Source organism: Bufo gargarizans, chromosome 3 (assembly GCF_014858855.1).
Source record: "Bufo gargarizans isolate SCDJY-AF-19 chromosome 3, ASM1485885v1, whole genome shotgun sequence".
Lineage (NCBI taxonomy): Eukaryota > Metazoa > Chordata > Amphibia > Anura > Bufonidae > Bufo > Bufo gargarizans.
Genome location: NC_058082.1, coordinates 96,079,543 through 96,093,095, shown reverse-complemented (window position 1 = coordinate 96,093,095; position 13,553 = coordinate 96,079,543).

The window sequence follows — 13,553 nt, the reverse complement described above, 5'->3', positions numbered from 1 at the left end:
ACATTCCCCAACTTCTCCTGAGTACGGCGATACCAGATGTGTGACACTTTTTTGCTGCCAAGGTGGGCAAAGGGGCACATATTCCAAAGTGCACCTTTCAGATTTTGCAGGCCATTTTACACAGATTTTGATTGCAAAGTTCTTCTCACACATTTGGGCCCCTAAATTGCCAGGGCAGTATAACTACGCCACAAGTGACCCCATTTTGGAAAGAAGACACCCCAAGGTATTCCGTGAGGGGCATGGCGAGTTCCTAGAATTTTTTATTTTTTGTCGCAAGTTAGTGGAATATGAGACTTTGTAAGGAAAAAAGAGAAAAAAAAAAAAATCATCATTTTCCGCTAACTTGTGACAAAAAATAAAAAATTCTAGGAACTCGCCATGCCCCTCACGGAATACCTTGGGGTGTCTTCTTTCCAAAATGGGGTCACTTGTGGCGTAGTTATACTGCCCTGGCAATTTAGGGGCCCAAATGTGTGAGAAGTACCTTGCAATCAAAATGTGTAAAAAATGGCCTGCAAAATCTGAAAGGTGCACTTTGGAATATGTGCCCCTTTGCCCACCTTGGCAGCAAAAAAGTGTGACACATCTGGTATCGCCGTACTCAGGAGAAGTTGGGGAATGTGTTTTGGGGTGTCATTTTACATATACCCATGCTGGATGAGAGAAATATCTTGGCAAAAGACAACTTTTCCCATTTTTTTATACAAAGTTGGCATTTGACCAAGATATTTTTCTCACCCAGCATGGGTATATGTAAAATGACACCCCAAAACACATTCCCCAACTTCTCCTGAGTACGGCGATACCAGATGTGTCACACTTTTTTGCTGCCAAGGTGGGCAAAGGGGCACATATTCCAAAGTGCACCTTTTGGATTTCACCGGTCATTTTTTACACATTTTGATTGCAAAGTTCTTCTTACACATTTGGGCCCCTAAATTGCCAGGGCAGTATAACTACCCCACAAGTGACCCCATTTTGGAAAGAAGACACCCCAAGGTATTCCGTGAGGGGCATGGCGAGTTCCTAGAATTTTTTATTTTTTGTCGCAAGTTAGTGGAATATGAGACTTTGTAAGAAAAATAAAAAAAATAAAAATCATCATCATTTTCCGCTAACTTGTGACAAAAAATAAAAAGTTCTATGAACTCACTATGCCCATCAGCGAATACCTTAGGGTGTCTACTTTCCGAAATGGGGTCATTTGTGGGGGTTTTCTACTGTCTGGGCATTGTAGAACCTCAGGAATCATGACAGGTGCTCAGAAAGTCAGAGCTGTTTCAAAAAGCGGAAATTCACATTTTTGTACCATAGTTTGTAAATGCTATAACTTTTACCCAAACCATTTTTTTTTTGCCCAAACATTTTTTTTTTATCAAAGACATGTAGAACAATAAATTTGGCGAAAAATTTATATATGGATGTCGTTTTTTTGCAAAAAAATCGTTACATTTTGATTAATGATTAATAACAAAAAAAGTAAAAATGTCAGCAGCAATAAAATACCACCAAATGAAAGCTCCATTAGTGAGAAGAAAAGGAGGTAAAATTCATTTGGGTGGTAAGTTGCATGACCGAGCGATAAACGGTGAAAGGAGTGTAGTGCAGAAGTGTAAAAAGTGCTCTGGTCATGAAGGGGGTTTCACCTAGCGGGGCTGAAGTGGTTAATATAATATTCATTATTTTGTTCTGATAGCTTCATTTGGTATAGGTTTGAGCGGTCCAATTCACAGCTTGTCTGGACTATTTTGACATAGTGATAGTCAATTCCACATGAAGGCTACAAACAGGCACTTATGCCCGTAATATGTGTATTGTGTATTGTAGCCATGGATCCCATGTTTTTCTATAAGATTTGTGATTATTTATTTGCCAGCTGGTCAGCTCCTCCATTCGACAGATTTAGTGCACTTTTTGAATCCATTGTTGTATTGAAGGTGGTTGAGGTTGTAACCATAACAGCGGGATGAGACATTTAGCTGCTCCCAATAAGTGTGTTAATAGAGAATTTTTTGATGGTCTATATTGTTGTGTGGGCAAAGCCAGCAATACCAAATCCGCCGTCAGATTAATGATTGATGAATCAAGAGCATGTAGGTGTTTTTGAATCTCCGCCCAGAAGGAGCTGACCACCGGGCATGACCACCAAATAAGGCTTAGGGTCCGACTTGTGCTTTATATATCAGTTCAGGCGTTTTATACCATCGGGATAGAAGTTTATAGTGGTTTTCTGGTCTTCTAATTCTTTTTCCCAGGCTTTCAGGAACTGAGGGGGGTCTACTGATTTAGTAATTAATCAGTGTGAGTATAAAGTAGATAGCTTTTGTTTTTTACTTTTGTGGAGAAGGATTAATTGTTCGAACCATGTCAATGGTCTAATGGCTTGATTATGAGCTAAAAACAATGCGCATACAGTCTTGAAGTGTTCGATGTGTAGGAAGTTAATTTCTGGTGATTAATGTATTGTTTGTAATAAGGTGTTGTCTGGTACCCTATTTTCAGCGAGACATGTAGCTACAGTCACATCTTTTATTTAAGACCAGAATGATCTCATGATAGTTTCATCTCTTTTAACCACATATGGAACTAGACATGCCGGCATAAGTGGTGATGTACCCTTCAAGACCGTATGTGTTTGTTGGAGGGATTTCCAGACGTGAATTGTGCCTTGCACTAATGATTGGGAAAGTGCTTGAATATCTTTATGTTCCTAAAATTGCTAGGTCTGACTTCTGGCTGGGGTCCTTATCAGCGGGAGTATTGCCTGTAATTTCGAGCCATCTTTGAAAATGGAGTGCTATATAGTATTGCTTGACATCAGGAAGACCTAGCCCACCTCTTGATTTTCTGCGAGTGAGCATCTTATATGATAGCCTAGGTTTTCTTCCCTTCCACACAAAAGCGGAGAAGTGCTTTCTTATGGTAGTGATAAAAGTCTGAGGTAAATACATGGGTAACATCATTAAGGAATAGAGTATTTGAGGAAGTACATATGTTTGCAATAAGTTTTTCCGTCCCATCCAGGACAAGAATGGAAAGTTGTACTCTTTGAGTTGTTTGGAGATCTTAAGTGTTAGGGGGTGGAAGTTCACTGAGTATAAATCTTCCAATTTGCTTGGGATTTGCACTCCTAGGTATTTTATGGAGTTTTCTGCCCAGTGAAATGGGAGATTTTTTTCAGCAGGGCCGCCTGGGACTGAGTGAATGAGATGTTTTTCAGATCTGATTTGGTGTAGTTTATTTTAAATTTTCATATATTGCCATACTGTTGAAATATGTCGAATAGTCTGGCCAGTACAATGTTTGGATTTGTAATAGTAAGATGTCATCTGCGAAGGCCGATATGAGGTGTGTGACTGAGTTTTGGGAGAATCCCTTTATAACATCGTCCTGTCTGAGCTTTTGGAGTAGTATTCCCATTGTCATTATAAATAGAGGGGGAAAGAGGACATCCTTGCCTCGTGCCATTTGTTATGCTGAAGGATTGAGACAAAGTTCCATTTACTTTGATTCATGCAGTTGGTGTGGAGTATAGCGTGAAAATTGCTTCTATAAATTAGGGTGGTAGGTTGAATTTCATCAACATATGGTGCATAAAATCCCAGGCGACCCTGTCAAACGCCTTCTTCGCGTCAGTGCCTACAAGCACAAAGGGGATTTTTTTGTTTTTGCCAGATATATTGAGTTTAGCAGGCGTATAACGTTATGTCTCCCTTCTCTACTTTTGACGAAACCCATTTGGTCAGGCTTAATTATATTAGGTAAAATACTAGTCAGGCGTCTAGCTAGTAATTTTGCCCAGATTTTAATGTCAATGTTTAATAATGATATGGTGTAACTGTCAATGTAGGATTGGCACACTCAAAACATGCGGAGCCCCACGGAGTTGAAACAATTTATTATGACTACGTTTGATAAAATATAATAGAATACAATAAAATACATAAAATTTAATTAAACAATGGTTGTAGTTTTTATAATATTCAGATCAACTTATTACAGATAAAGTGCCCTGAGTATTTTCAATGGTAGATGGGTCTGCAATGGCACATAATGGAATCTGTGTATGTTCAATTGCAGATCCTAACAGCAGGGTGTTATCATGCGAATAAATCACACTCTATGTCACTGCAGTCCATACATATACAGGTTGTGAGTATTCAGAAAAACTGTTTAAATTTCGGGAGTTACCGAAATCGATCTCTCTTTCGCATCAAGCACCGGTTATATTCATGTACAAAAAACACTAGAAGACTCCACATGTATAAACGCATACAATGGTTTTCTATACAGGCACTATATTCCTATCTCTATGTGCCTATAGTTGCTGCAGTCCATATGTTCCAAAATTGTTATAAACTCAATTTTTCATAAGAGTTTTCTGCATGCATCTATATTTGTATTTTTTCTCAAGGATTATCAGAAGTGCTATTCAGGAGGATCCTCAGAGAAGTTATTCCACACAAAGTCCCGATTCCATTCACATGCAATATTCTCATACAGTCGTGTTCTATATGGACACTATATTGTTATTTCGTTATAAGATGTAAGTTTTTGCCGATAACCCACACTTGTGGGCTTACCTGTCCTTATTGTTCAGCTTGTTCTTCTGGGTGGTTGTCACTTCCGACTTTAGGCCGGCGTCCTGGTCTTTACTGTGTCGGCGGCTTAGTGTTCCCCAGTGATAACTTTCAGCTGGTTGAAGGCAGGTTGATGTAGAGCGTCTTGTTTGAATCCTCGATATCCTTTGGTTTTTAACAGTGCACTGTTCTTTCAGGGTTCAAATCCTTCAGGGGTGAAACTCTCGCCAGACGCGTTTCAGGGATATTCTCCCCTTCCTCAGTGGCATCACCCCCTATAAGTGAATGGTGGGTTTTTATATCCCTCAATGGTCTTGTGTAGAAAAGTATCATGGGAAAAAGAAGGGATCATGGGAAAACAGTGATCTGGAAAAGAAGGAATACGGATTCTCCCAATGTGAGTCTTCCCCTACCATACTTCTTTTTCCAATCATAATAGTCCATGGTCGTTCAAGAATTCATAGGTAATGTAATTTTATTAATTTTCAGGTATTTTTGTGCATGCGTTTTTTGATTGCGGCTTTTATGCGTTTTTTTCATTGATGCGTTTTTTTGATATTTGTTGCATTCTTTACTTCTGAGTCTACTGTATACCATATTTTCTCAAAATAACATTCATAGATAGTTCAGAGTTCATAAATAACATAATTTTGTTGATTTTCATGCATGCGGTTTTTGGTTGTGATTGTTGTGTGTTTTTTTAATGATGCGTTTTTTTCACCATTGATGCGTTTTTTGGATATTTGTTGCATGTTTTACTTCTGAATATAATATACCCAATATTTTATTAAAATAACATTCATGCTTAAAATGCTTAAAATTATAAGGCAATTTTAGCAGCTTCAAAACAATGACCTCAAATTGGGTTGGATGGCGATGCATCCGACACATTCCAGAAGAACTAGCTGAACAATAAGGACAGGTAAGCCCACAAGTGTGGGTTATCGGCACAAACTTACATCTTATAACGAAATAACAATATAGTGTCCATATAGAACACGACTGTATGAGAATATTGCATGTGAATGGAATCGGGACTTTGTGTGGAATAACTTCTCTGAGGATCCTCCTGAATAGCACTTCTGATAATCCTTGAGAAAAAATACAAATATAGATGCATGCAGAAAACTCTTACACAATAACAATTTTGGAACATATGGACTGCAGCAACTATAGGCACATAGAGATAGGAATATAGTGCCTGTATAGAAAACCATTGTATGCGTTTATACATGTGGAGTCTTCTAGTGTTTTTCGTACATGAATATAACCGATGCTTGATGCGAAAAATCTTCGGATCGATTTCGGTAACTCCCGAAATTTAAACAGGTTTTTTGAATACTCACAACCTGTATACGTATGGACTGCAGTGACATAGAGTGTGATTTATTCGCATGATAACACCCTGCTGTTAGGATCTGCAATTGAACATACACAGATTCCATTATGTGCCATTGCAGACCCATCTACCATTGAAAATACTCAGGGCACTTTATCTGTAATAAGTTGATCTGAATATTATAAAAACTACAACCATTGTTTAATTAAATTTTATGTATTTTATTATATTTTATCAAACGTAGTCATAATAAATTGTTTCAACTCCGTGGGGCTCCGCATGTTTTGAGTGTGCCAATCCTACATTGACAGTTACACAATTTGAAGGGTGAATTCATCAGATTGTGCACCTCTTATGACTGTGGGGCCAGTGAGCTATTTCCAAGATATTTACTAAGTTTTAATAATGATATGGGCCTGTAGCTGGAACATAGGTTTGGGTCCATCCCTTCCTTAGGCAAGATTGTTATGTGTGCTTCCAGTGCTTGTCTTGGGAGACGACCCCCATTAAGTAGATTGTTACATAATAATGTGAGACGTGGCAGAAGGATGTTTTGAAATTTTTTATAGTATCTTAGTGTGAGCCCATCTGGGCCTGGGCTTTTTCCCATTGGGAAAGAGAGCATCATGTCTTTTACTTCCTGTATTATAATTGGTTGGGTGAGTGTTAACCTGTCAGTTTCTGAGACTGTAGAGAGGTCCAAGCCTTCAAAGAAAGCTGATATATTTGTTTGTTTGTTGAGGGAGATTGATGAGGATTCTTGGTTCGCTAAGTTGTATAAGGAAGAGTAGTATTCTTGAAATGCTGTTGCTATGTCAGAGGTGCGAATGACTACACTACCTGACTGAGTGTTGATTGATGTTCTAAAAGTTTTTTCTTTGCGCTTCTTAAGGCTGACATCAATTTGCCTCCTTTGTCTCCATGGGCATAATTTTTTTGTTGATAGTATAACATATTTTTTGCCATTTTTGTGCTCAATAGTAATTTTAGTTGTTCTTGCTTTTTAGTCATCTCCTCAAGTAGGCTAGATGTAGGCGTTTTTTTATGTCTTTTCTCTATGTCTCTGATCTGTAGCAAAAGAGTTGTTATTAATTTATCCCGTTTCTTTTTTACTCGTGTACCAAGTGCTATTAATAACCCTCTTATATATGTCTTATGCGTTTCCCATATTATAGGTTCTGGCATGCCCGGTGTCGTGTTTGTGTCAAGAAAGAACTGAAGTTGCTTCGTCAAGCGTTCTAACTCCTCCTTGTTGTCTACCAATGTTTCATTTAGACGCCATGGTCTTTGACGGTTAGGTGTAATAGTACAGGTGCATGGTCTGAAATAGTGGTTGGGCCTATTATGGTTTTTCTCAGAGCTGGTAAAATATTGTCATATATAAAGAGGTAGTCAATTCGCTGATGTGTTTTGTGCGTTTTAGAGAAAAACGTGTAGTCTAGATCTGTGGTGTGTAACGTTCTCCAAGCATCCGAAAGACCCATCATACGCATGCGGTTGTTCAGTCTATTGAGGGTGTTTTTTGACTGTCCTGTGTGTTTCGAGGAGGAGTCTAAACTGGGGTTCAGGGCTAGGTTAAAATCTCCCCCTATTATAATAGGACCTTCTGCAAATGCTTGTAATTCTTCTAGTCTTCCCATTATCCACTGAATTTGCGTAGTGTTTGGGGCATATAGATTGGTGAAGGTATATGTGGAAGTACCAATTTTGCCTTTCAGGAAAAGCGCTCTTCCATCTGGGTCTTGAAATTGTGATATGAGAACAAATTAGATGTCCTTGTAGAAGGCTATGGAAATCCCTTTAGATGCAGATGTGTCATTTGTGTGGTGAAACCAGGACTTAAAGGTTGTAGTATGTAATTTAGGGATTTTGTGTGTTTTGAAGTGTGTCTCTTGTAACATAAATACTGACACTGTCTTTTTTTAATAGGGATAATAGGTGGCTGCATTTTGTGGGGGTGTTCAAACCTCTAACATTATATGTGCAGATTATGATGTCCGCCATGTAGTACTATGGTGGGATGAAGCATCATCTCCGTTTGTGAAAATCACTAACAGGGCAAAAAACAAATGAACATAAATAGAAATGCAAGAACAGTAACCAATGGACCTAAATGTCCAACATTCTCTGGTTGCCCAGGTAGGCAAGGGCACACAGACTGGTGCCATGTGTGTCCCTGACCCCCTGGAAGATGCAGGGGTTTTGGGGTAGATGTTCATCCTGAGCTGAGACACAAGTGCTCACCCTAATGATTACATTCTTTCCTAACCCTATTGATGCTATTATGTGTCAGACGTATTTAACATAGTTTTGCTAGTCTATTATACAAGTTTTGTCATCTTATCACTTCTTTCCACTTCTAGTGATGTAAACATTCTTCACCTCCAACACATCCTAAATAAGACAGCAAAAAGTGTTAAATACTGATCCAAAAGATATTCTCCTTCATATTACTGTCATCTCATGACAAATGTAAAGAGTTATAGACATGAGAGTGATGGGAGAAGAGGAGAGGAGATGGTTGGGGGAGAGATGGGGGAAGGGAAAGGGAAGTAGGATTAGAGGAGAGGAGAAGTTAAGGGGGGGGGTTAGTTTTGGTTCAGAGGATATCGTGCAAGGCGACAACCTATTTGAGGTTACATTATTTCTCCCAAAACAGTAATGATTGAAACTGTTATATCTATGCATAAAACATTTCTGGCATATTCTCGATCTCCTTATATCTGCCGGCATTCTAAGCCATGATCCCTCTCAGTCTCCTTCCCAAATAGCTTTTTACCACAGTTCTACGATACCGCTCTGGTAGAATCGAGTCCTAGTAAAGGGTCTTAATTGTTCTTTGCGTTCAGGTTGAGGACTTCCCAGGGCTCTTGTAGGTGAACACCTTGCTTTTTGAGGATCGAGGGTGTGTTACTTCCTTCCACGGTATGGGGGAAGATCCAGTAGGGAAACCTCATCCAAGAAGGTATATTTATAGGTGGGATCCCTATTTTTCCCCAGGCTGCTGTCAGGTCGTGTGTGAATGGCGATTCGGCGGCCATCTTTGTGGCTAGCCAGTCCAAATGGATATAGCCACATGTATTGGATCTGTAGCTTTCGTAGTTTATGGAGGAGAGAGTGAAGTATGCACCTCTTGGATAGTGTGGTCAGCAAGACTGTCACGGAAGGTGTACAGGAAACAAGACAACACAAAATGAATATACGACTCACTGGATCCAAAACTAAGGAACAAAAAGGGAGACCCCTGCATCAGACCTGGCACTCTCCCTGACTGCTCAGCCTATGCAAAAATCCCAATGGTAGATGATCGCATATCCTCGTACCTCGACTGTATAACACCTGAACACCCTATAATAGTGAGGGGACACGACCACCGGCTCCCTACACTAGATACGGAGAGAGTCAGGGTCACCTGGGATCCAGCAAACAGAAAAACACAAATGAATGCACAACACTTATCTTGTAGAAGACTGGGAAGTAGGATCAGCATGCACACACACTCCAGGAAGTAATATAAACCACAAACTGATGCACTATGGAGAGGAATTTAAAGGGATGCAATTAGTACAACTACATGACAGCTAAGAGAGGCTAACGAGATGAGGAACTGAAAGCAAAACAAAGGAAGCTCAAGGAGGAGGTTCTGAAAGGCATCTGTCAGAGCTTCTCAGATGTCTGGTAGTGACAGTACCCCTCCTTCTACGAGTGGACTCCGGACACTCAGAGCCCACCTTCTCAGGATGGGACCTATGGAAAGCCCTGATGAGACGAGTGGCCTTAATGTCCGTCACTGGGACCCACATCCTCTCCTCAGGACCATAACCCTCCCAATGAACAAGGTACTGGAGAGAACCGCGCACAACACAAGAATCTACAATCCTAGAGACCTGAAATTCAAGATTACCATCAACCATAATCGGAGGAGGAGGCAAAGACGAGGGTACAATGGGTTGGACATAAGGTTTTAGTAAGGACTTATGAAAAACATTATGGATCTTCCAAGTCTGAGGAAGATCAAGACGGTAGGCAACAGGATTGATGACAGACAAGATTTTGTAAGGCCCAATAAACTTAGGACCCAACTTCCAGGAGGGAACCTTCAATTTGATATTCTTAGTAGACAACCACACCAGATCACCAACATTCAGGTCCGGACCAGGCACACGTCTCTTATCCGCCACACGCTTATATCTCTCACTCATGCTCTTTAGATTATCCTGAATCTTTTGCCAAATAGATGACAAAGACGAGGAGAATCTGTCCTCATCAGGTAAACCAGAAGACCCCTCTCCCGAGAATGTCCCAAACTGCGGATGAAACCCATATGCACCAAAAAATGGTGACTTATCAGAGGACTCCTGACGACGGTTATTTAAAGCAAACTCAGCGAGGGACAAAAAAAGAACACCAATCCTCCTGATTCTCCGCCACAAAACAGCGCAGATATGTCTCCAGATTCTGATTGACGAGCTCAGTCTGGCCATTCGACTGCGGGTGTAAAGCAGAGGAGAATGACAACCGAACCCCCAAGCAAGAACAGAAAGCCTTCCAGAATCTGGAAACAAACTGTGTGCCCCTATAAGAGACTATGTCTAAAGGAATGCCATGCAATTTGACAATGTGATCAATAAATGCCTGCGCGAGCGTCTTAGCATTGGGCAAGCCAGGAAAAGGGATGAAATGCACCATTTTGCTAAAACGGTCCACCACCACCAGAATCACAGTCTTCCCCGAGGAACGAGGCAGGTCCGTTATGAAGTCCATGGACAGATGTGTCCAAGGACGGGAAGGAATGGGTAAGGGAAGGAGAGGACCTGATGGCCGTGAATGAGGGACTTTGGCACGAGCGCAGGTTTCACAGGCTGCCACAAAACCCTCAACCGACTTACGGAGCGCCGGCCACCAGAATCTCCGAGCGATGAGATCCACTGTGGCTCTTGCCCCCGGGTGCCCAGCAAGGACCGTATTGTGGTGTTCCTTAAAAATCTTGTGTCTTAAAGCGAGAGGCACAAACAACCTCCCAGGAGGACAAAGATCAGGAGCCTCTGACTGAGCTACCTGCACCTCTGCCTCCAATTCAGGAAAAAGAGCAGAGACCACCACACCTTCAGCCAAAATGGGACCCGGGTCTTCAAAATTCCCACCTCCCGGAAAACAACGTGACAGGGCATCTGCCTTCACATTCTTAACCCCAGGGCGGAACGTGACAACAAAATTAAACCTTGAAAAGAACAAAGACCATCTGGCCTGTCTCGGGTTCAGATGCTTGGCTGACTCCAAGTAGGCTAGATTTTTATGGTCAGTAAACACGGTAATAGGGTGTCTGGCTCCCTCTAGCCAATGGCGCCATTCCTCAAAAGCCAACTTGATGGCCAACAACTCCCTATCTCCCACATCGTAATTTCTCTCTGCGGAGGAGAGTTTCTTCGAGAAAAAGGCACACGGTCACCATTTGGCAGGAGACAAGACCGCACCCACACCCACCTCAGAAGCATCAACCTCAACTAGGAAGGGTAGACAAATATCAGGTTGTACCAAGATGGGAGCGGAAGCAAAACTCTCCTTGATATTAGAAAAGGCCTTACGCGCCTCTACCGACCAGGAAGAAAAATCTACCCCCTTTCTGGTCATATCAGTGAGTGGTTTAACAACAGAGGAATAATTCAAAATAAACTTCCTGTAATAATTGGCAAAGCCCAAAAAACGCATCAGCGCCTTCTGATTCTCAGGAAGCTCCCACTCAAGCACAGCAGGGACCTTCTCGGGGTCCATGCGAAAACCAGAAGCAGAGAGAAGAAACCCCAGAAATTGAATTTCTGGAACCGCAAACACACATTTTTCCAGTTTCGCGTATAATTTATTCTCCCGCAGGATGAGCAAGACCTGACGTAAGTGTTCCTTATGAGTTTTGAAATCAGGAGAAAAAAAATCTAAATGTCATCCAAATACACTAATACAAATTTCCCCATTAAATGATAAAAAATGCTGTTCACGAAATGCTGAAAAACGGCTGGAGCATTCATCAAGCCAAAAGGCATAACCAAATTCTCAAAATGGTCCTCAGGGGTATTGAAGGCCGTCTTCCATTCATCTCCTTCTCTGACCCTGACCAGGTTGTATGCCCCTCTTAGATCTAATTTGGAAAAAACTTTAGCCCCAACAATCTGGTTAAACAGGTCCAGGATCAGAGGAAGCGGATTGTGATACTGTTCAGCTCCCTGAAATCCAGACAAGGTCTTAAAGAACCATCTTTTTTCTTAAAGAAAAAAACAGCGGCAACAGGTGACTTTGAGGGTCGTATGTGTCCTTTTCTCAGACTCTCAGAGATATAAGCACGCATAGCGACCCTTTCAGGTTGGGAGAGATTGTATAAATGAGATTTAGGCAGCTTGGCGCCTGGGATGAGATTAATAGGGCAATCGTACTCCCTGTGCGGGGGCAAATCCTGAGCTCCACTCTCAGAGAAGACATCCGAAAATTCAGAGAGAAAAGATGGTACAGTCTTAGTAGAAACCTCAGAAACAGATGTCGTGAGGCAATTCTCTCTTCAAAAGTCACTCCAACCATTTATTTGCCTCGCTTGCCAATCAATGGTGGGGTTATGTTTAGTGAGTCAGGGTAGCCCCAACACTAGAGAAGTAGGCAATCCGCTAAGGACGAAACATGACACATCCTCAACATGAGCATCAATCACAATTAAACGGATATTGTGAACTATGCCCTTTAATGATTTCTGAGAAAGTGGAGCGGAATCAATAGCAAAAACAGGAATATCCTTTCCCAAAGTGCATACCTGGAAACCATGAGTTATCGCAAATTGATTATCAATGAGATTGACAGCTGCTCCACTATCTACAAAAATCTAAAAAAAAAATGTCTTGCTCTCTAGCGCCACCCTGGCAGGCAGGACAAAACGGGAACTACAAGCAAACGGAAAACCTTCAATTTCCGCCTCAACCCTGCCAATATTAACAGATGGAACATTTTTAAAAGATTTTTCCTTTTTGTTTCTTTATTACTCCCAGAAAACTGCCTGAATCTCCTAGAGGGACAAACATTTGCCAAATGATTTATACCTCCACAACCAAAACAAACCTTCCCATGCGGGCTGAATCTTCTATTGTCAGAGGCATTCAACCCCAGCTGCATGGGCTCCTGCTCAGAAGGGGTTGACAGCGACTGAGACCGCTGCACTGTCCTGGGATTGAGTATGACAGGAAGGAGTGATCTCTCCTCTCTCTCTAAGACGCCTGTCAATACGAACGGCCTGAGACATGGCAGAGTCCAAGGAGGTAGGCCTCTCATGAAAGGCAAATGCATCTTTCAATCCCTCTGAAAGACCATGGCAAAATTGACTTCGGAGTGCAGCATCATTCCAACCAGTATCAGCTGCCCATCTCCGAAATTCTGAGCAGTATATCTCTGCGGATTGTTTACCCTGGCATAACAGATGTAGTCTAGACTCAGCCAAAGCAATACGATCCGGATCATCATATATCTGACCCAGGGCTAAAAAGAATTCATCCACAGAACGGAGGGGCCGTGCCCCCACCGGCAGCGAAAAGGCCCAGGACTGAGCGTTATCCCTGAGCAGCGATATAATGATCCCCAACCTCCGTTCCTCATCACCA